Genomic DNA, 25,000 nt, shown 5'->3' with positions numbered 1-25,000 from the left:
ATATATATATATATATATATGTGTGTATATATATATATAAATATATATATATATATATATATATACATATACATATACATATACATATATGAACATATATCACAAGCACACGTGATTTCAATCAATGTAAATATCACCCACGAACGGCATTTAATACCGAATTCTATCTGGGAATATATATGCCTACAGGGACTCTACCGAGTGAGCTATCAAGAGTGATAGCTCACTCGGTAGAGTCCCTGTAGGCATAGTTTCAAGCCGCACAGGTGGGGGTTCGAATCTCCACCCGGCCAGAAGCTGTTACCATAAAATGAATTCCAAGTGGATATATATTCCCAGATAGAATTCGGTATTAAATGCCGTTCGTGGGTGATATTTACATATACATATATATATATATATATATATATATGTATGTATATATATATATATATATATATCATACTGTATGTTTCCTGGGTCTGAGCACCCAAAATATATTATATGATTATGACTCCCGAAGTCTGGGCATTGAAGAATATACTATACCATGGCTCGTGACTGGGAACCAAACATATAATCAATATATAAGCAACCTCTCGAATTACAAATTACCTTGTTTGCTTTTATATTAAAACTGTTACTCTTTAAACATTAATACCCATATTCTGAGACCATTAAATAACTCCCAGATAGCAATATATAAAACACTGAATATCCAAAGGTCTCTTAAGTACACTCAAAACTAAACTGGGTAATTACATTTAAGTATTATTATCACTTATTTAACTTTCACTGTGGTTCTTAACAGGAATACGAGGAGAATCTGGTCTTAAATAAAGATGATTGGAATAATACACGCGTTAAAAAGTAAATATATTCTATATAAATTAAAAATTTTTGAAAAGAAATTACATAAGAAAATTATGTCACTGGGAAAAATATTAAGTTTGAACAAATCTTAGAATAAGATAAAAAAGTTACGATCTGAAATTTATAATAACTGGATTTGAACAATTATATCTTAATAAACCTTAACCTAAGAAAAGAAATAATGTAATGAAAATAATGCAAATGCTTGAAATAATTCCGAAATAATACAATGTTTAAATTAAGTTTGACTCTAAATGAATAAGGGTTAACCAAATCATTTTACAAACCTTACCTGCCCACAGGGCCATTTACAAAAAACGTTATATAATGCCAACACTTACCCTAATACAATTAAGTAATAAATCACCTTTTAGTCTTATGTGGCACACGATTTGTTTTGTGGCACAGTCACTTAGAAGAGGACACCCTAACGTGATGAACACTTTCGAATATACTGGATTAAAGGCATGAATGAGAGAGGGATAGGGGAAGGAGGCTATCTTCTGGCTGCAGTATAACTCGATCTCTATGTCTGTCAGTCTCTGACTCTCACCCAATGTTGGGTCACCTATATATGAAATCTGACAGTTCCAAAACCTTCCCAAATCGAGTTCTGGTAGTGTGGGGGCCTGTGCCAAAAGGCATCAAAGTTTTCAAATAGATAAAATTGCCAAGAGGCGAGTCAAAGTGTTTTAGGTAACTCTCGGATACACAGCAACGCACCTGCGAGACGACTCTCCTAACTAGCTGCGTCTACCTATTGTCTCCGAAATAAGAAAAAAAATAACATCCTCTCGCCGGCATCTCAAAATTTCGAAAACATGTGGTAAAGAATATTCCAAAGCACATGACACTGAGCATTATCTCTCTAACACGACACAATACATCATAAAACATAAAAATAAAAAACATTATCCAAGTTCCTATCTCGCATAAATCCTACAGCACTTTGAAGTAGACTACACAAGACCTCATAGCAAACAAACATGAAATAAAGTTATTTCTTTACAAAAAATATGTAAATTACATATTTTCACTTGAATAAAGAATATGATGAGATTCCTGACAAAGGTCTTACGTAATTTACATAAAATACTTATATCTATATGAGAGGGGCTCATTTTACAGGCTGGGTATCATCTCTTCAATGCACAAATGAAAACAGTTTTTGAAATACAAATATAATTATCAATAATCTACGATATTTACTCTACACTAGACCATCTTCGTAAGCATATATATATATATATATATATATATATATATATATATATATATATATATATATATATATATATATATATATATATATATGTTTATAAGTATATATACACGCACAATTCTATAGTTTCTTCTTCATCTGATGAAACTGTTAAAAGATCAGGAAGACTCGGTAAGCGAAATTTACAGAAAAATATCAAGGTACTAATGGAACAAATAGTGATAATGAGAGAACACCCCAGACCTATGAAGGATAGAAATAGTATAGGCCAATCCAAAAAGACTGGAGAGGAGTTCAAAAGGCATATGAACCCTTTCTAAGGTGACAGTGATATAGACATGGTAAATCAATCTAATAAGTTTGAAAAGAGTGATAATAGGGCTAAAAAAAAACTCATGAGAACTTGAAGCACAAATTGGCTACTCAGAAGAGGAAAATGTATTTCTAAATAATCTATAGATAAAGATTGCAAATAGAAAAACTAACACAAAAATAATCATTCTCGAGAACAATATAAATATGATCTTCTAAACAGCAAAAAAAAAAAAAAAAAAAAAAAAGTAATGAATTACAAGCTGAAACAATGACCAAACTTAGACCTCTTCTTAGTGAAACAAATTATTGCTATAAACAGTAAAAGACAGTGTTTGCATAGTCCTAACTAGACTATTGATGACATTTTTGTAGGTATTATGTCACACAATATTAGCATAAAATGCTACAAGTATTTAAGGGAAGAAAAAAATATTCCCTTTGCCATCCATAACAACTCCTAGTAGTTATGCAAGCCAAATCATTTAAGTGTGAACACTGTTTTGGTAGAAGTTATATGAATAATAAGATTAGGAAAATACAATTAAACTATCCATTTAACCTTTATCATGAATTATGAAAAAATCAAAATGAGATACAAAAACGGTAACAGAATAAGGTATATTTCTTTACACGTTTATAATGTTGATATTATAACTTCCTGAGAGTGAGAGAGAGAGAGAGAGAGAGAGAGAGAGAGGAGAGAGAGAGAGAGAGAGAGAGAGATCAAGTTGTCAGGTTATAAAAATTAACTTGAAGAGAAAAACAAAACCAGTCAGTAAGTTGGCAAGTTAGCAAATGTATAAGTAAAGGATAAATATATGAAGAAAACTATTGTAAATATGTGTATAGAAACTTATCTTTTATTCAAAATAAAAGAAGACTTGGCGACTAAATGCGAGAAACGGTATATAAAAAAACACCATGTATATTATCTCTTTACAAATTGTATCTAACACTAATTTAATGCAGCGTAACACTTGTGACGTCACAATATTGGCTCTACCGAAGTGCCTGAGTGGAACCGTGGCCATATTTATTGACTATGCAAGTGAGCCGTTAGGTTGTAAGTGAGAGGTATGGTGATTGCAACTAAACTTTATTAGACAGACATCGAAAGCTTATATACCAGGACTTATGGGCAAGAACGTCAAACAAATCTAAACAAAATAAAACATGAACTACCGTGTATGAAAGAAATGTGGTACATGACTCCTAGCACCTAAAATTGACATCCATGTGAAATAGGGCGTCCTGCTCTAAAGATGCTTACTGTAGGCCGATTTTAGGCAATCACTGGTGATTCAGTCTTCTTTACCACGAATGTTAATTAAGAAAGCCTTACGAGTATGACGGAAAGGGCCCGTTTTAGGGTGAGCTAGCAGTGGCTTACTAGTGTTGTTGTTTAGGAAAACGTGTGTTTCTGAGTGCAGATCTGTTGGTATGTATTACATTGCTGGGAGCTTTGAAGTCTGGCAGCATGGATTAAATTTTCCCACAAAGTAACATACGTGCTGGAGATTATTGGAGGAGCTTCTAGACAGAAGGAATTCAGCAGGGACGACCAATGGCTCAACATTCACCATTTCAGGTGCCAAGACATCCAGGTCATCATTAGGAGTGGTCCTTAATCCAAGGAGGACCCAGGAAAGCTAAGTAAACCAGTTGGAGTCACTGCAGCAGGACATCAAAGCTTTTTTGATGGTGCGATAAAAATGTTCAACCATTCCGTTGGCAACAGGGTCGTAGGCGGTTGTCTGAGGTAGGTTGATGGCCAGGAAATTTGCTAATGATGTCCGCAACTGAAAAGTGAAAGTGGTACCCTGGTCAGAAGTAATATACTTAGGGACATCAAATCTCACTCTTCACCCTGAGCATAAGGCAGATGTACATGAGGGGGATGTTACATTTTCCATAGGATGTAGGTAGTAGGTTGGGCAGAGCACCAGCCACCCATTGAGATACTACTGCTAGAGAGTTATGGGATCCTTTGACTGGCCAGACAGTATTACATTGGGCCCTTCTCTCTGATTACGGTTCATTTTCCCTTTGCCTACACATTCACTGAATAGTCTGGCCTATTCTTTACATATTTTCCTCTCAACTCATACACCTGACAATAGTAAGATCACCAAACAATTCTTTTTTTCTCAAGGAGATAACTACTGCAATGTAATTGTTCAGTGATCACTTGCCTCTTGGTAAGGGTTGACGAGACTCTTTAGTTATGGTAAGCAGCTCTTCCAGGAGAAGGACACTCCAAAATCAAAACCGTTGTTTTCTAGCCTAGGGTAGTGCCATAGCCTCTCTACCATGGCCTCGCTACCATAGCCTTCCACAATCTTGGGTTAGAGTTCTCTTGCTTGAGGTTACACTAGGGTACACTATTTTATCTTATTTCTCTTCCTCTTGTTTTGTTAAAGTTTTTTAGTTTATATAGGAAATATTTATTCTATTGTTTTTACTGTTCTTAGAATATTTTATTTTTCCTTATTTCCTTTCCTCACTGGGCTATTTTCCCTGTTGGAACCCCTGGCCTTATAGCATACTGCTTTTCCAACTATGGTTGTAGCTTAGCAAGTAATAATAATAATAATAATAATAATAATAATAATAATAATAATAATAATGGCTTCATGTCAATGAGTGGAGCAGTTAGTGACAGTAAACAGGTAAGATGTACTTTTGATGTGGGTAGGGAACCTAATACGTTGACGTGAATGTGGGCAAAACGACTCTGAGGTTGAGGAAAAGTGCCCACTCCTGAATCCATGTGTGGATATATTTTTGAAGTTTGGCATATACAGGTGCAGACCCAATCCTTAAAATCCTTAATAATCCAATGCGCAAGGCATGTAAGAGGCCATGAATGAAATCAAACACCTGTCAGCACATGGGAATAGGTATCAATGGTCGTGGTCTACCAGTATTGACATCACAGAGGAGGGTGGTGTTGTAGCCGTTGAGGGGTACGTCTTCCCAATGGAAGGATGTGCAGGATTTATTACATGCTTGGTACTCAGGATCCTTTCGTTCGGCTTCTACAAAGGCATTGTAATTTAATCCCAAGCGAATGGTGGCCAATGTATTTCTTGACAGTGTGGCAGTAACACTATTCATTTTTCCAGGGACGTGTTGAAGCATGCAATTGTATTCAGCCATGTTGGAGAGAAGTGGGTATTGACAGGCAGACAAGTTGTTGGACTGTTGGGTGAAGGTTTGCAACAGAGGCATGTGAGCCATGCGAATGACAAAGGACATGCCCTCAAAGAAGTGGCGAAAGTGACGAACAGCCAAATGCAACGCCAACAATTTGCGGTCGAAGGTAGAGTAGCCGTATTCCGCCTTGGACAGTTTTCTACTAAAGAAGGCCAATGGGCAGGGTGAGCCATTGACCACTTTCTTGAGAACTGTGCCAAGAAAAAAGTTTCTGATATCAGTGGAGAGGAGAGGGTCATGAGCCGACGACAAGGCCGTACTGTTGTAGGCGGTTGAGCACGATAAGTATGTGACTGAAATGTTCCTCTTTGGAGAAAGAAAACACATATAGGTTATCCACATAACATACACAGAAGGGGAGGTCCCTTAAGATATTACCCTTGAGGTGTTGAAAAGTGGCCCTGACATTACAAAGGCCAAAACAGGTGTAATTGAAAGTGTATTTACCAAAGGGGATGGTGATGGGGGCCTTGGGGATGTCGTCCGGGTTTATGGGCACCTGATATCACCCTTTTAGGAGGTCTAGTGATGTGCAAACCTTCACTTTGTTCAAGCAGGAGGTCATATTATGTTATGTTATGTCCCCTTCAATCCCCACATATATGCAGGGATTGATCTTTCATCAGGACAAAGTGCAAGGATGATGCCCATGGGCTAGGACTTATAGCAAAGGCCCATTTCTTCCATTTCAGCGAACGTTTGTTTAGCGGCGGTCAGATGATCCGGTGCCAGACGCCTGAATCTGGCAAACACTGGGGGCCTAAAACGTCTTGATATGATGATAAATACCGTGTTTGGCTGGATATTTGGTGGGGCATTTGGCAAAGTTAAGAATGGAAGACTACCGGGTACGACGTGTGAACGTGGGCCTAGGCAACCGTGGGTACGCTGACGTGGAGAACTAGGTCGGAGGGTGTGTGTTGAAGATATGTCGTCAATTTAGAGTCTGTGTTGACTAACCTTCACTGAGCAAAATCAACCAGGAGGTGGAAACATGAGAAGAAATCTGCACCAAGGATTTTCAATGTGAAGTCAGCAACGAGAAACCTCTAATGATATTTGGTGCTTCTTAACGATAATGAAAGGTTCTCGTAGCTGTGGGTGGGTATCACAGAACCGTTTGCAGCTACCAGGCGGATGTTGGCAGTTTTAGACAGATTACGACATGTCCTGGAGAGTGGCCTACGCAGAAGAGAATGGCAAGCACTTGTGTCTACCAAAAATCGTATGCCTATACCTGCATCATGCATAAAGAAAAGATTAGGGACATGTTTTCTGGCCACTGACAACCATTCACACTTTTCTTCACTGCAGCCCCGAATCTGGAGTGGTAATAGTACAACTGCGGCTAATGGTCATCAGTAAGTGGCTGTAGAGGTAGGTCGCTTGTTGAGGCATGAGTGAGTGGTGGTATATGTGATTGGTGGGTGGCTTTGTCGTCACTACGGCATGTCACAGCATGGGCGTTTCCATCTTTCCGCATTCACGTCAGTTTTGTTCGATGTTGAATACCTGTCCTCAGTAGTGGAGGTGTTGATAGAGGTTTTGAATATGGTGAAGTGGCTGTATCATAAGGGTGTCAACTTTGGTCATCAGGTCCTTCATGGGCAAAATATTGACATCGAGTATACCAGCACATAGAAGTTCGAGTAAGTGTCGTACCCAAAGGGCACAATGTAGGTTCACTTCCATAGGAGAACCGTCTGCAGCAGGTTGTATTCGAGTAATACTGGTCATTTCACTGAGGGCGAGCGAAGTCTTTTGATCCCCCAACGGTTATTGAGAGAGCTGATAAAAATTGGCTATATGGCAAGTATTGTTCCAAGCAGTATATTTTGAGTGCATTGTACGCTATTGGGGTGTTCCCTTACTCACTAAGCCATGTGAGATTTCTGGAAAAATGTCCTAGGGGATTACCGGGACGATATAGTCTGTTTTGGTGCTTAATTGAGTATTATGTTCAACTATTGTATACAACGTATATTATGCAAAATCTACTCATTAAGTTTACTAAACAATAGCAAAACATTAACTGCAAAAAGAAAATAATAGCCAGCAAACAGAAAATAAAACTATATTTGAGATTTAAGATACATATTTACACCATTACACAAGAATAACCGAATACTAATGGCACACCAAAACTACTGGGTAAAATATACCAAGTTGTTACGAAGTAGGACGAGTTGACTTCCCAAACTTTTATACAGCATGGGTCAGATGGTGCTGAGTAATTTTAGATATAAAATGTTGACACGAAGAATCAGCGCTTCTGTTTGATGATGAATGTTTCAATCTTCTTTGTCTTCTTCAAAATACTTTATCATTGTGTGTAGTCACTAACATTCAGTGTCGGGAATTTCGACCCGATCAATCGAAATTCCCGCCATTTGACTCCGCCTACGACTACGTCAAATTGGAGGGAGAGGAGAAACTCGCGGGCGAATGAATGTAGTTCCAGACGTGAACGTTTAGAGCCAAAAAGGGAAACCACCTGGTAGGAAGGCGCTGAGACTATTAAAATCAATTGCTGGTAATTTAAGATTAGGAAAAATAAAGTCATTCTGTTGTAACATGATAAAAAAATACAATCTAGAAATTTAGGTTCAGGACAAATTGCGCCAAAAAAGGTGACGTCGAAGGTTGCAAGGATAGCTCGTCCTCTTTGATCCAACGTCCCCAACCGAAGTAAGTCCCCTCTAATTGTTATCTCTCCTCTCTACCTTTTCTACCAGGTTGGTTGTAGTAGAAGTTTGTGTGCAAGACGTTTAGTTTTTTATATCGCAGTTTAGTGTAGAGATCCTTGTGATTGGGGATCTGAATCCTGAGTTAAATAAGAATAGGGGTATTTGGTGTGTGATTCGTTGTGTATTGAATTCGAATTGGCACTATTTTCAGTTTGTTAATGAGTCCGGTGTGGACTTTGTGCTTGAAGAGCACATGCTACATTACTTAGGGTCAGTCTTTTTTCAGTAAGTCTTGTGAATGCTTAAGAATGTTTTTTGTCTTTATCATAGTTTATTTTTGTAATAAAATTGTAAATTTTATCGCCGTATTTTAGTTAAATCCTGGAAAGTTTAGGGAAACTTTGCCTCTTCAAGGCCTTGCGATCCGCCCAGTACATCGGGCAGATTTAATTAACTGGTGAAAATCACAACATTTGGTCCTTCGAACCGGATCGCAAGCGCTTCCCAGAGCCGGACAGGACTAATTTAAAATATGAGCTTTTGAGAGAGAGAGAGAGAGAGAGAGACTAACAATTAAGGTCCTCTACGTCCCGATGTGCGATCGCCCACGTGGGTCAGTTCTTTGAGTCCCTTAACGTTAAATTATCCTGTTTTCCTTGCCTTGTCCAACCCCCCCAAACGTAAAGTAAAGTAATTAAGATGGCTGTGTCCACGATCGTGCATATCGAGGCGTCGATGGGCCTACTGGAGGATTTGCTAAGCGAAACGCAAAGGGCGCTGATAGAGACTTACTCCGAGTCCGTTTACCAGAATTTGGTAACGGAGTTGCAGGCAGAGGTCCGACAGCTTAAAGAGCTATACAAGAGCCAGCGCGTCAAGCTAGAAACTAGTTTCGAAGCCCGAATTAGGCATATGTTAGGTGAAGCGACACGCGCTTCCACACTATTGTACAATAGAATAGATAAAGTGAAAGGCCCTTCAACGGGGAATGTTGCCCTCCCCAGGTTGAAGCCGCTGCCTCTCCCCACGTTTGAAGGGGAAGTGCAAGAGTACGCATCGTACCGTGAACTATTCACGATCCACGTGGATCGAAGAGCGGATTTAGACGAAGTGTCTAAATTCACGTATTTATTGGGGACGTTGGGCAAAGAGCCGCTCCGGATTATCAAATCTCTGAGTGTAACCGCCGCGAACTATAGAGTAGCATTAGATTTATTAGATAAGCAGTATGGCAACGTGCACCAAACGCTCGTGATTCTGCACCGCAAGTTAGCAAACATCTTTGTGCCGTCACTAAACCCAGTAGAATTAAAAAGGTTCCGTTTTGAGTTAACTATCATTATTGAGCAAATCAAAAGACTTAGTACCAATGACTTAGGCCAGGGCATGGTCATGAGCCTCATTAATCAAAAATTGTCAGAGGGAAAACTATACCGCAAGGTGGTAGAGCATTTGAGGAAATGCGACTATACGTTGGACGAGTTTTTTGAGGCAATAGATTTCATAGTAAGAATGTTAGAAGACGATGCATTGCAGAGAGGCGACAGTCTTGAGAGTGACAAAAGACCAGACAGTAGTGTAAGACCGAAAACCCATCCCATCCACCAAAATTCCTGCCCATTTTGTAGCGAACGGCATCCGCCTCACGGATGTCGCCAAGTGACAGACGTAGCTGCTAGACGTCGCATTTTACTAAAAAGGGGTCTTTGTTTCAATTGCACGAAATCAGGCCATCGTAGCGATAAATGTCCCGTATCAAATTCCTGTAGAAACTGTAATGCTAAGCACCACACTGCGATTTGCGACGCGGGTAGACCGCAATCAATCCCTAGTCATAGTAATAGTCAATCAACAACGTCCCGCCCCGTAGTAAATGCGACGCCTGCACAGAACCAAAATGCCCCCCGTCCGTCTAAGGTTAAAGTAGAATCTAAGCCGTGCACGAGCGCAAAGATCGCGCAGAGGTCTGATGTGGACCTCCCATGCACTATCTTGCCAACAGCCATGGCAGGTATTCAACAAAGGCAAGGTAGTAAGCGAGTCCGCCTATTTCTCGACTCAGGAAGCCAGAGGAGCTTCATCTCTGCAAAAATTGCCCGTCAATTAGGCCTACCGGTGGTAGGAAGAGTATCCTTGAATATAGCTCCGTTTGGTTCCGAGGAAATAAGCGGCCAATACGATGTAGTAAGTTGCAGGGTTGAAATGGGGAAAAGAATCGTGCGTATGAAATTGGTGGCACACGAACACGTGGACGTCCCGATACATAACGTGGGTTATGTTAAAGTCAGACAGCATCTGTTGACCAAGGGAGTCACGTTAACCGATCCAGCAAACCAATCAGATACCATGAAGAACGTTCACATATTAGTTGGGGCTGATTATTTTAGCTATTTTGTCATAGGTGTAGAAAAAGTAGATGGGATAAATCTTTTCTTAACGCATAATGGTATGTCCCCGTATGGGAAGGTGCCACAGTGGCTGTTCCAAGGGGAAAAGGTCGAACAAGTAAGAACGTTGAGAGTGTGCAGAATCACGGACGAGCCATATCTGTATGATGTAGATGAGTGGTGGCGATTAGACAGTGTTGGTATCGCCCCATCTGAGCAATACACTGTTCGCGAGGCCGAGGCCGTGCGAAAGGTATCGCAAAGCGTTGTAAGAAAACCTGAGGGATATCAGGTTAGCCTACCATTCGGATCGGATGCTAGGCCAGAAACAAATTATCGTAACGCTATGGCGCAGTTGGAGTCGTTGCAGACAAAATTCAAAAAGGATAGGGAATATCTTGAACAATATCAGGGAGTGATAGATAAGTATCTCGAAGCAGGTTTTATATCAGAAGTGAAAAATCCCGTAGTGGAAGGTTATTACATGCCACACTTTGGTGTTAAGAAAGACAGCCGTACCACCCCCCTTAGAATCGTGTTCAATGCCTCTGCCAAGTCACAAGGTTGCAAGTCCTTGAATGAATGTCTTTTACCTGGGCCCAATTTGGTAGAAGTAGCATACAGTTTAATTATAAGGTTTAGGTTGAATCGATATGCCATGTTAGCCGACATAAGTAAAGCATTCCATCGTGTTTTGTTAGATCCTCGTGATGCCAAATACACACGATTTCTGTGGCGCAAGGCAGCTGGTCGAGCGCTTACCTTCGCCTTTAGAGTCGTGGTGTTCGGCATCACAGCTAGTCCATTTTTGCTACAGCAAATATTAAACTGTCATTTTAAAGAGGAAGGGCGCCCAGATTTAGTAAAATCTTTTTATGTTGATAATTATCTGGCCACGTTTGAAGATATAGAACATATGAGGCAAGAGCATGAGTCTGTTCATAACATTTTAAAAAGGGCGGGTATGCCCTTAGAAGGGTGGGCCAGCAATCACTTGGCCTTCGATAGCGAGAGACAGTGGAATGAGCCTGTGAGTGTGAACGTGCTCGGGCTGCGATGGGCCCGGGACGTGGACAGATTGTGTGTGAAAGAAAGCAAAGGGATCTGTGAGTTGGGGGAGGGATGGGTGCCCACGAAGCGTAGGGTACTTTCCCTATTAGTCTCCATATATGATCCGATAGGTTTGATAAGCCCATTATTTGTAAGGGGAAAGCTTTTCCTTCAACAACTATGGGAGGATAATGTAGGTTGGGATGATGTTTTAGGAAAAGAGAGGGCTAAAGAGGCAAGTGAATTGTTGAATGATTTGAAAGCGGTGAGCGACATCACCTTTCAAAGATCAATAGGAAAAAAAGGCTTACAACTTCATGTGTTCACCGATGCCAGCAGTAAGGCATATGGAGCAGTAGCATATACTAGGGACGAACGCAATCGGGTAAGTCTGGTAACAAGTAAAACCCGGATCACTCCGAAAGGGATGAGCAAGCTGACGATCCCTAAGCTAGAGTTGCTGGCCTTGTTGTTAGGCAGCAGACTAGCAAGAACGCTCAAGGATCTGATCGAGCCACGGGAAATAGTAATGTGGACCGACAGTAAGGTAACGTTGGCATGGGTAGCATCGCCCGATGCCAGGTCTAATAAAAATGTGTTTGTTTCTAACAGAGTGGCGGAAATTAATTTTATTCAGCAGGTTTGTAGTTTCAGTCTGAACCATGTCCCTAGTCAGCAGAACCCTGCCGACATCCTATCCCGAGGCGCAACGGCTCAACAATTGCAAGCTAACCCCCTGTGGAGGAACGGTCCAGAATTTCTCAGGACCACGGGAAGGCCTGTTCCTTGCGAGGAGGAAGATTTACTACATCAAACTCACGTAGTAGCGGCGGTGCAGGAGTTGAGGGAGGAGATGTGTCCTACCCCCCCAGGCGAGATTTGGGACGTCCTGAAGAGGGAAGTAGGGTTCCAATTCTTGTTACGAGTAGCCAGACTAGTTTTAAAGTTTGCTAAGATAGAACGGCATCCGTTCAGTATTGTAAAATTAGAGCAAAAACATTATTTGCCTACTGTTTATGCCTACTTAGAGGGCGGAGTCAGACCCCCTCGTGAAGTTGCTAATTTTGCTAGACAATTGAATTTAGTTTTGGTAGATAATCTCATCTGCACCAGGGGACGAGTGTCCCATGTAGGAGAAACTGATCATTTAATTCTCTTGCCAGCCAAAGGGCATTTGGTTAGGATGTATCTAAATTATTTACATCAGTTACATTTGCATTGTGGGGTGAATACTCTAATAGGTATCTTTCGACAGAAATGTTGGGTGGCGGGTCTACGTTCCATTGCGAAGCGAACCGTGCGGCAATGCCCTGAATGCAAGCTGGCCTTCCAGCCTCTAACGAGACAGCCACCACCACCCCCCCTGCCAAAGGAAAGGATCACCCTCACGAAACCGTTCACGGCGGTCGGAGTGGACCACACAGCAGCTATACACACGGAAACACGGCCAGGGTATATACTTATCGTAACCTGCATGGCCAGCAGAGCCGTGTACCTTGACTTCTGTCCCTCTTTGGAAGCAGAAGAATTCGTGTTGGCACTTAGACGGTTTAGCGCCACCCACGGCGCCCCACAGCTCATCATGTCCGATAACCATCAAACCTTCAAGGCTGCCAGCCACCTCCTGCAGGGACTTTATGAAGAGGATGAAGTCCAGCAGTTCCTGAGGAAAACTGGCATAAAGTGGCGGTTTCAGACGCCCCGTGCACCTTGGAAGGGTGGGTTCTTCGAGCGTTTGATAGGAGTAACGAAACGGACCCTCCAGATAGCCCTCGTAAAGAAGTACCTGCCGGACGCCCATGTGCTAACCCTCGTGAAAGAAGCAGAAGCAGTGGTGAATAATCGACCGCTCATGTACAGCGGTGACGAGCGCGAGGATGAAGTCCTCACCCCCTCCCATTTGATAAGAGGACACCAAGTCCACCTCATGGCCCCCATCTTACCGGACGACCATCTGAACGCAACCTTCACCTCTCGGAAGCTACGTGATCGTTACGTAAGATTGACAGATTCGCTCAAAGCTTTTAGGGAACGCTGGAGAAAGGAATACTTGAGTGCCTTGAGGGCCCGGCACGACAGTCGGCCCGGGGAACCCTCCAAGCTGCACCCCGGAGACATCGTGCTAGTGAAGCAGGACAATAAGAAGAGAGCGACTTGGCCACTGGGACGTGTCGTGGAGACGTATCCTGACGACCACGGAGTCGTACGCTCGGCGAAAGTGTTGTTTGAGGGTGTCGAATCGCTGCGAGCTGTCAGCCACCTGGTTCCCCTAGAAATAGCCCCCTCTGAGGATGACCATGAAGGAGACGACGGCGATGACGGAGAAGAGGGTGCGAACAGTTCGACAGCCGGAATGCCAGGGATAGCGGAGACGTCTGGGAACGACCAGGATATGGCAACAGCTACGACAACTCAACAACCAGCCACAGGAACGAACGACAACGACGAGAAAGGTGAGAACTATGCAGTTAGTGAAAGAAGTGAAAATGAAAATGAAACAGAGCAGACGAACGCACAAGGACGTTCTGCACGCCCATTGAGAAGGGCTGCCGCGAAACAGCGAGAACTAATGGACTGTCTACTGAAAGGTGACGATATATAAAAAGTAGCTGTAAACTGTGTAAGTGAAAAGGGGGCGTGTTCTATCTGGAAGGTAGGGAGGGTGGAGTTTGTGAGGTGTGCGTGAATCTGCGGAGGTTGGAAGTGCTTAGGGGTGGAGTACGGGGACGGGATGGTCTCTCGTGCGTACAGACCGAGCGTTGCACAGAACCTGCCCCTCCCTCTTGTACTCCATTAAGTAACGGCCTGCATGTAGCAGCGCTATAGAAGTCTCGATTATTGTGAGTTGAGACAGACTGAATTTGAATTGTCATATGTATTTCTGCCATTTTTTGAATTGTCTTAGGCCCATTGCCTAATTGTCGTTGCACTTGAATTATTATGATTGTATTTCTGCCATTTCTTGAATTGTCTTAGGCCCATTGCCTAATTGTCGTTGCACTTGAATTATTATGATTGTATTTCTGCCATTTTTTGAATTGTCTTAGGCCCATTGCCTAATTGTCGTTGCACTTGAATTATTATGATTGTATTTCTGCCATTTTTTGAATTGTCTTAGGCCCATTGCCTAATTGTCGTTGCACTTGAATTATTATGATTGTATTTCTGCCATTTTTTGAATTGTCTTAGGCCCATTGCCTAATTGTCGTTGCACTTGAATTATTATGATTGTATTTCTGCCATTTTTTGAATTGTCTTAGGCCCATTGCCTAATTGTCGTTGCACTTGAATTATTATGATTGTATTTCTGCCATTTCTTGAATTGTCTTAGGCCCATTGCCTAATTGTCGTTGCACTTGAATTATTATGATTGTATTTCTGCCATTTTTTGAATTGTCTTAGGCCCATTGCCTAATTGTCGTTGCACTTGACTTATTATGATTGCATTTCTACCATTTCTTGAATTGTCTTAGGCCCATTGCCTAATTGCTTGCCAATTGAATTGTAAAATGTGTACATATCACTTATTTCTGCTGTTCCTTATGTGTATTACACGAGTGCTTTAGAATTGCTAGGCCCATTGCCTATTTTGATCTGTTATATGACTGTATATTATTGATTGTGTTTATTACCCCGGGGTAACATTGCTGTAGTATATTGTGCGTACTCTGTTCGAGTCGTTGCGGAGCGCTACGCAGCGAGCCTAACAGTCTCGGAGTAAGCCACTCCCCTCACCCCGAGTCTAGCTCCATCCAATTGACCGACGTTTCATCGCTCCTTATTTTGGGGCGTGGAGGATGTCGGGAATTTCGACCCGATCAATCGAAATTCCCGCCATTTGACTCCGCCTACGACTACGTCAAATTGGAGGGAGAGGAGAAACTCGCGGGCGAATGAATGTAGTTCCAGACGTGAACGTTTAGAGCCAAAAAGGGAAACCACCTGGTAGGAAGGCGCTGAGACTATTAAAATCAATTGCTGGTAATTTAAGATTAGGAAAAATAAAGTCATTCTGTTGTAACATGATAAAAAAATACAATCTAGAAATTTAGGTTCAGGACAAATTGCGCCAAAAAAGGTGACGTCGAAGGTTGCAAGGATAGCTCGTCCTCTTTGATCCAACGTCCCCAACCGAAGTAAGTCCCCTCTAATTGTTATCTCTCCTCTCTACCTTTTCTACCAGGTTGGTTGTAGTAGAAGTTTGTGTGCAAGACGTTTAGTTTTTTATATCGCAGTTTAGTGTAGAGATCCTTGTGATTGGGGATCTGAATCCTGAGTTAAATAAGAATAGGGGTATTTGGTGTGTGATTCGTTGTGTATTGAATTCGAATTGGCACTATTTTCAGTTTGTTAATGAGTCCGGTGTGGACTTTGTGCTTGAAGAGCACATGCTACATTACTTAGGGTCAGTCTTTTTTCAGTAAGTCTTGTGAATGCTTAAGAATGTTTTTTGTCTTTATCATAGTTTATTTTTGTAATAAAATTGTAAATTTTATCGCCGTATTTTAGTTAAATCCTGGAAAGTTTAGGGAAACTTTGCCTCTTCAAGGCCTTGCGATCCGCCCAGTACATCGGGCAGATTTAATTAACTGGTGAAAATCACAACATTCAGAGTCACAGATGGTGTACCTGAAGAATGTCTCCAAACATGAGCAGTGTTCAGTCTGGTCTCTTTCGACTCTGCCTCTCCATGTCCTTCTATATTGGGAACAATATTCAAGAAAATTCCGGAGCGTTCAAGACTAACATTACACAATAGTGACGCGCCAGGAGCCCACTCTCGAATCATCTTGCACTGCATAGCTCTCGCCTGTCAGACAACTGGCGACGGAGTACAGTAGTTATGAGAAGTATCTAGAACACCCGTTCCAGAACACAATGATATTTTGAGTTATAAATATATTAACCTATATAAGAATAACTGTTTTATTTTTACAGCATTAGCATGAATTTCTTTACTTTTATAAAAAAACGCATTAAAAAATAATCCGTTTTCACAAGTTTTGTAATACAATATACATAAATCTAACATAACATATAACAAATCCCTCTACTAAGCGAAAAGTTGAGGTCATCAACCAACAAACTTTTACAGATGTGAACAAAATAATCTTATCCTACAAGATTATAAACACAAATATTTCATCAAAATAAGAATAAAATACAATTTTCCATTAAAGAATTTAAGTGAAACTTAAAAAATTTACAAAGTTGACGATCACAAAATATATATAAAAATCATTACAATGGAAACTAAAAGGTTTCTTCTTATCAGATACAAAATTCACAAATAGCATTTAACCTATGCCTTTTTTGGCTTCAGTTTATCATTATATATAAGGACATGACAAAATAATACATCAAATGCAGGAATGTACATTGGAGACGATTTCAGATGAGACTGATTGGATTTCACAATAGCTTGACACGCAAGGCAAGCATAATAAAACTGAATCACATCCTGCCATGTAACATGCAAATAAAGATTTCTTATATCATATTTCAAAATTGTGCTCCTCTCAAAAGGAGTAGTTATAAGATGATCATGAGCGAGACTAAGAACACTAACATTTTGATATACAGGAATAATAACCAGAACAACAGAATTGTCAGACTTTTCAATTACAATCAACTTTGAATCACACTCAGAATTACAATATTCATTGAATAACAGAATATTAGTTGTTTCTTAAAATTTCATCACATACTAACATGTCTTCATGAGACAAGTTAGTAGAACAGTCAGAAGACGTGACATTACAAACCAAAACTTCTTCCTGCGACTGGTAGCTAGAGCAGTTGACAGCAGAAACATTATCAGGAAGTAATACTTCATTACTAGACATGTTAGTAGAACAGTCAACAGTTGAACAAATATCACGAACTAATGTATCCTCGCGAGATAGGTCAGTAGAACAATTATTAGTGGAAACAGCAATACAAACCAACGAGTTTACACAAGGTAAGTCGGTAGAAGAAACAACAGAAGAGACATTATCACAAACCAGCGCGTCATTGTCAGATGTGCAGGTAGAACTCTGAGTCTTCTTATGAGTCTCAGCACTCTAAGAAAACAGAATAGACAAATCAAGACTGAGCACCTTCAAATTCTGATCAGGAACTGGCTCATTGACCATCTTTGGTTGGACATCAACATTCTCATCTATTAAGTCATTACCAAGCAAAAATTGAACGTCATTAATAAGCAACTCGGAAACCACACCAACAACAACAGGTCCTGATAATCAGTTAAAATGAAGATCCATAAGACTCAAGGAAACTCCAAGATGAACACGAACAGGAGCATACTTCCCAATAAACGAATGCTCAGTCACAGGGACAACTTCCCTCAAAATAAGTGACTCGCTCCAACCAGTATTACACACGATACAAACAGGGTGTTGTGAGCCACCATCAACAGCCACAAACCCCTTAGTAGTATATGGCTTGAAGGTCTTATCAACAGATCTGGAACAAACACTGGAATTAACAGGCATCCTGTCAAAAACGTGGTGATTTATATTGTTAATCTCTACTGGTAGCACACCATAACGAGACTTTGTTAGTTACAAGAGCCACAGTTTTAGCTTCTTATTTTCTCTTCAACTTAAAACATTCAAGACACCATATAACCTGGTTTCTTATAATAATTACATACTACAGAACTGCTAGTAATAGAATTGTTATTGAAACTGCTGCTTTGAGACTTGACATGTGAATCAAAATTATACCTTTGATCTACATCATCAGTACCAGTATGCTTATATGTATCTGTATAGTCTTTAATCATTAGACCTAGACTCCTTATGAGCCAGTCAATAATCATCAGCACATACAGCTGTTTCACGAAGGGTAGATAACTTTCTTTCATTTGAGTAAACCTTAATGTTCTCACTAACACGATTCTTAAACATTTCATGAGTTTGGTTCCACCATCACATCCCTCTTGGCCAGGTTAGGACCCACCATCTAAGGTTAGCCCAGTGTTGGATGTGGCCCTGGCTTCTTGAAATACACTGGCTTCCTGTATCTTTAAAACTACTCATGGTATACAAATATAGTTTGCTGATAAGGGCTGATCTGATGCTTAGAAAAGGGGAATTTAAATACCGTTTTCTATAACAGATTACTGCCCCCAAGATTGTGCTTTTAAAGGGTTCCCAGGCACTAAGTCATTTCAAATTGATGTAAAAGTTTCGTTTTCAATAATAATTTGAAGGCGAGGGTCTATAGAGTAATTTTAGTTTGAATATGAGTAGTCAGATAAAAAATCAAAATTGCCAGCAAAATTCAAAATGGCTGCAATTTTTTTTTTTTTTCGAATTTTGCCCTTTAACTTTTGTACTAATCATGTACCTAGAAATGGGGATTTTTTTCTCTATACCTAAGTCTGCATATATGAATAAATAAATAGAAATGAAAAAAAAAATGATTAGACCATATCTATTCTTGTATTGAGTCCTGATTCCAAGCAAATGTAGATACAATTGCTTAAAAAATCTACCTGAACAATACATTAAATAAAATAACTAACATAACTAACCTTAGTTCCAATATACATGTTAGTATTGAATATTGTTCTAGTTTAGTTACAGTCTGAAAGGGTACATGCACTGATGTGTGGACTTTAATGCATTTGCACTGAGAGCAGGTAATAGGGCAAGTGCACTTCGAATCCAAGTGGAACATATTTAGTGAGGGGTAGCATGGTCCAAAAGGGAAGCAGTGTGCCGACCTTTCCCTTCCATGTTAGTTGGGTTGTTGACAGGCATCATGGATAAGTGGGCTGTTGCCGAGATGCTCACTTGGAAGACACTGAATCGATAAGAATGTGTGCGTATAATTGTAGGAATGAGTATCCCACTACTTTCATTCTAACACAAGACAAAAACCCAACCACGTCCAGTTCTTGCTTCAGAGGGTCTCGCCCACGAGCCAGAAACCCACCAAACCTTTTCTTTTGAGATCACTCGGATCCAGAGCATCAATAGTTGGGGGAATTCTCTTCATATTCCCAGTCATCTGTAAGAACAACCTCATTCGGACACAATTAACATCATCATCCTCAATAGATTTATTTGAGTAAAGCTTACAGACAAAATTCATGCCACTTTTAACCTAGATAATGTTTGGAATGGAGTGTCGACAATAGTGGTAAATTTGCTACAAAACAGGTGGCACTCTGTTCATCAATGTGCAGAAATATCACTTACCCTTGAATTTCACGGAAGAAGTACTGTCTGATCCAGTGGATGCATGAAAAGGGCCATGGCTTTGCATGTTGTCTTGCCCAGGTGTCTGGTGATATTGTTCAGGGAGATAATTTGTGCTGTCATTCTTGATTTGAAGATCTAGATTTCCGCGTCTGGATTAAGAGCCTTTATGTGATGAAAAATACTCAGAAGGATTACAACATCTGTGTCACCAATATACACCATCCCAAGTGATAAAGATTGGAGGGCATGAAGGAGATAGGCTAGAACACGTGTCAGATTCCTCATGGTTGCATTAATCTATTGGGGGCCTTTTTACAACATGGTTGAATTGATCACCAGCTGTGATGTAGACATTCTTGCCATTGTGAAATGTTCTTCTATTATCTTTTTAGACATAAATGAAAATAGTGCCCTCTTGTTATCAATGTTTGCCAGAAATTTCTGCCATTTTTCTGGGATTTTCGTAATATCAGATATGTGCTGTTGGATTTCTCTTCCTCATTTTTTTTCTTGTGCATTCTTTGACTGTCAGTGCACGATACTGGTCCCAGACAATATCGACTCTTGTCAATTGCTTCAAGTGATGGCAAACTCTTGGGCAGAATACATTGTTGAAATATGAATCAAAGGTCTTCCTTTGAAAAATTGTACCAGAAAATGAGTATATCAGTTGTATGCAAACACATAACTGGAAAGCCCATTTTAAAAGCTATATATGCCCCCACCTATTGCCAACGTGGCCAACTAAACACACCAACGGACCTTAGCTCCAGTTTTCGGAGGGTTTGAATGTTGTAATTGATTTACCATTATTCATCTTGTAATTTTCCATATATTTGTATTGATACTATTTATCAGTAAGCTACCTATATGAGCAAGAATGTATTATTTGTTCATTATTTATTTTCTCACAAACAAGGGACTCCCTTCCTTTACATAGCATGGCTGGTTTATAAGAAATTTAAATTTTCAATATATATTATTGCTATTGCACATTTGGCAGCATATGCCAAAATTAAGATGAGGATAGTCTTAATAACACTGCCCACACATTGATTTTACAAAGACAAGTTAAGATGAGACAGTGTATCAAATGTATTTATGATACTTCAAATATAATTTACTGGATATATGAAGGACATTCTAGAACACACACCAAAATAAACATCTGTGCCTAAGACCAAATTAGGAGGAGAGGAAAAATTAAGTGGTGGTTGGACTATAATTAACTAATGCTTGTCAAGAACTGTATTTTACTAATATTGTATGCAGTGAAAATAAGTTCAGAAAACATTTTCAGCTTTTTTCTCCATCTGGCATGAATGTGTTTCTAGAGGTAGGCCAAAATCATGATCAAATGTTGCTTTACCAATCCTTTGTTGTGAGGAAATCGAAGCAGGCAGTGAGGAACTGGCCATTGGACATATGCTATAGTGCATCTGTTTAAGGCATGGCTGATTCTGGTGTGATGAGCCAAGAATAGGTTGTGACTCAAAGACGAGATGAAAGCAACTGAGTAACTTTATTATGACACATCGAATATATATACACACAAGGTCATGGTAAGGTCACAAAATACAGACATGCTATTTCCTGTCACCCAGCAACCGGTTCTGTAAGCAGTTAACAATGGAGTATGCAGACATGTTAAAACAAGTTGCTGTCAGTGCGAGGGTAGAGCGAAGATACAATGTATAATATATACAAAAAAGAGAAATGTCGTTATTATGTACGCTCGTGTGACACACGGGTGGTACATGCCCCCCCCCCCCCCCCTAAAAATTACATACTGTACATGTTAAATAGGGCATCCTGTTCTGGAAAGGTGAACTGTAAGCGGGTGATCTGGCAGGAGATAAGCAGGTCTTAGACGATCAATGGAGACCCAGTCTTCTTTGCCATGAGTGTTTAGTAGGAATGCTTTCGGATTGCGTCGGATCACAAGGAAAGTGCCCGTGTAAGGGGGCGTTAGCAGTAGCTTGCTAGTGTCATTCCGTAGAAAGACGTACGTTGCAGAGTGTAAGTCTGTTGGTATGTGATGCTTCGCTGGGGGCTTATAAGTCTGGTGGCATGGAGTAAATTTTCCCACGATGTGACGTATGCGCTGGAGATCGTCAGAGGAAGTTGCAGGAGGAAAATATTCGGCAGGGAAGACCAACGGGTCGCCATACACCATTTCAGCAGCCGAGAGGTCCAGGGGGTTTTTAAGAGTGGTCCTTACTACCAGGAAGACCAGGAAAGCTGAGTAAACCAGTTGGAGTCCTTGCATCGGGACATCAAAGCTGCTTTGAGGGTGTGATGAAAACGTTCAACCATTCCATTGGCAGCAGGGTTTTAGGCAGTTGTATGATATAGGGTGATGCTCAGGAGATTCGCTAATGATGTCCACAATTGAGAGGTAAAAGTGGTACCTCTGTCAGAAGTAATATGCTCAGGGATACCAAATCTTGCTATCAATCCTGAGAGTAAGGCAGATGTACATGAGGCGGATGTTGCAGTTTCCATTAGAATGACTTCAGACCAACTAGTGGAGCGGTCGATGACGGTAAACAGGTAACGATGTCCTTGTGATGTGGGTAGGGGGCCTACAACGTCGACGTGAATGTGGTCAAAACGACGCTGAGTACATCAACACAAATATTCAGAATATTTGTGTTGATGTACTTTGGAAGTTTGGCAAGAAGTACAGGCGTGGACCCAATCCTTAGAATCCTTAGTAATGTCATGCCATATGAACTTCGTCTTCAGCAGCTGTGCAGTAGAACGGCGCGAGGGATGTAAAAGGCCGTGAATGAAATCAAACACCTGTCGGCGCATGGGAGCAGGAATCCATGGTTGCGGTCTACCAGTACTGACGTCACAGAGGAGGGTGGTGTTGGAGTCATCGAGGGGCGCGTCTTCCCAACGGAGGTATATGCAGGATGTCCTACATGCTTGGTACTCTAGATCCTGGTCATTGAGCTTCAGCCAAGGCATTATAATCCAATCCCATTTGAACGGCGGCCAACGTGTTTCTTGACAGAGGATTCATTTTCCCATGGAGTGTTGAAGGCTGCAATTGTATTCAGCCATGGCGGAGAGATGTCGGCGTTGACGGGCGGACCAGGCGTCAGACTGACGAGTGAAGGTGTGCACCAGAGGCATGTGGTCTGTGTGAATGACGAAGGGCGTACCTTCTAAGAAATGGCGAAAGTGACGGACAGGCAAACGCACCACCAACAATTCGCGATCGAAGGTAGAATAACCCGATTCTGCCTTGGACAGTTTTTTGCTGAAGAAGGCCAATTGGTGGAGCGAGCCATTGACCACTGCACCAATAGCAACGTTGCTGGCATCGGTGGAGAGAAGGAGAGGGGCATGTGGGACAGCAAAAGTGAGAGCAGCAGCGGTTGATAGGGCATTTTTTGCGTTGCAGAAGGCCGTATCTTGAAGGGGGCCCCACTTCAGGTCTCTTGGCTTGCCCTTGAGGTAGGCGTAGAGGGGAGCAAGAGTGGCGGCAATGACTGGCAGAAAGCATTGATAATAGTTGATCATGCCCAAGAATTCCTGCAGTGCTTTGATGGTCGAGGGGGTGGATAAGTTATGTACGGCTGCTACCTTCTTAGGGAGGGGATGGACTCCTTCAGGAGTGATGCGGTACCCTAAGAACGACACTTCGTTGGCGCCAAAGGTGCACTTGTCGTACCGGACTACAGGGCCATTTTGTTGCAGGCGGTTGAGCACGATGCGCAGGTGACAGAGGTGTTTCTCTTTTGAGAAATAGAGTACAAGTATGTCGTCCACGTAACATACACAGAATAGGAGGTCCCCTAAGATTCCATCCATGAGACATTGAAAAGTGGCCCCAGCATTATGAAGGCCAAAACAAGAGTAATTGAAGGTGTATGTACCGAAGGGAGTGGTGATGGCAGTCTTGCGGATGTCTTCTGGGTTCATAGGCACCTGATAATACCCCTTCAGGAGGTCGAGCGTGAAGAAAACCTTCGCTTTGTGCAGGTATGTCACGTCAGCGATGTTTGGGAAGGGGTAGTGATCCGGTTCTGTTTGCATGTTCAGGCGCCAGTAATCCCCACACAGACGGAGAGAGCGGTCTTTCTTCAGGACAAGGTATAAGGGTGACAACCTTTTGGCAAAGGCCCATGTCTTCCATTTCAGCGAACGTGTTTGGCGGCTGCCAATCGATCCGGTGCCAGACGTCTGAATTTGGCATTGACTGGGGGTCCCGTTGTCTTGATAAGGTGATAAATACCAAGTTTAGCAGGAGCTGTGGGTGTTTGGCGAAGTACTGGACTGAAAACTTCTGGGTATGACGTGAGGAGGTGGGCGTAGGCATCAGTTGGTGCGCTGATGTGGAAAGCGAGGTTGAAGAGGTGTCGATAAGTACGAGTCTGCATTGACCAATCGTCGGTGGGCAACAGCAACCAGAAGGTGGAAATGAGAGAGGAAGTCCGCACCGGGGATTGGCAATGTGATGTCAGCAACCGGAAACTTCCAAATAAATTTGCCGTTTCCAAACGATAATGTGAGGTTCTTGTAACCGTAGGTGGGTATTGCAGATCTGTTGGCAGCTACCAGGTGGATGTCGGCAGACTTAGACAGACTACATCGTGTCCTGAAGCGTTCCCTTGGCAAAAGGAAATGACAAACACCCCTGTCTACCAAAAATCTCACGCCCGTTCCTGCATCATTTAGAAAGAAAAGATTAGAAACACGGGAGGCCACTGCCACGAGCGATGGACTACTTACACGTTTTTTGGCCACGGACAATCCTTGGCACATTTTTTCGTGGCAGTCCCAAATCTGAAGTGGTAGTAGCAAAACTGCGGCCGATGGGCGGCAGTAAGTGGCTGTAGAAGTCGGTTTGGGCGCGAGCGAGTAGTGGGTGATGGGTGGCTTTGTCGCCGCGCCTGCACGTCACGGGATAGGCGTGTGTGTCTTACGGCATTCACGTTAGCTTCGGTTGACGTTGAATAGGTGTCCTCTTCGTCAGGAGTGGAGCCATTGATGGAAGTCTTGAAGGTCGTGAAGTGGCTGTCCATAAGGGCTTCGGCTTTG

The sequence above is a fragment of the Palaemon carinicauda genome, chromosome 24, assembly GCF_036898095.1.
Source record: "Palaemon carinicauda isolate YSFRI2023 chromosome 24, ASM3689809v2, whole genome shotgun sequence".
In the NCBI taxonomy this organism is placed as follows: domain Eukaryota; kingdom Metazoa; phylum Arthropoda; class Malacostraca; order Decapoda; family Palaemonidae; genus Palaemon; species Palaemon carinicauda.
The sequence above is the reverse complement of the archived record's forward strand: the minus strand, read 5'-3'. Positions refer to the sequence as shown.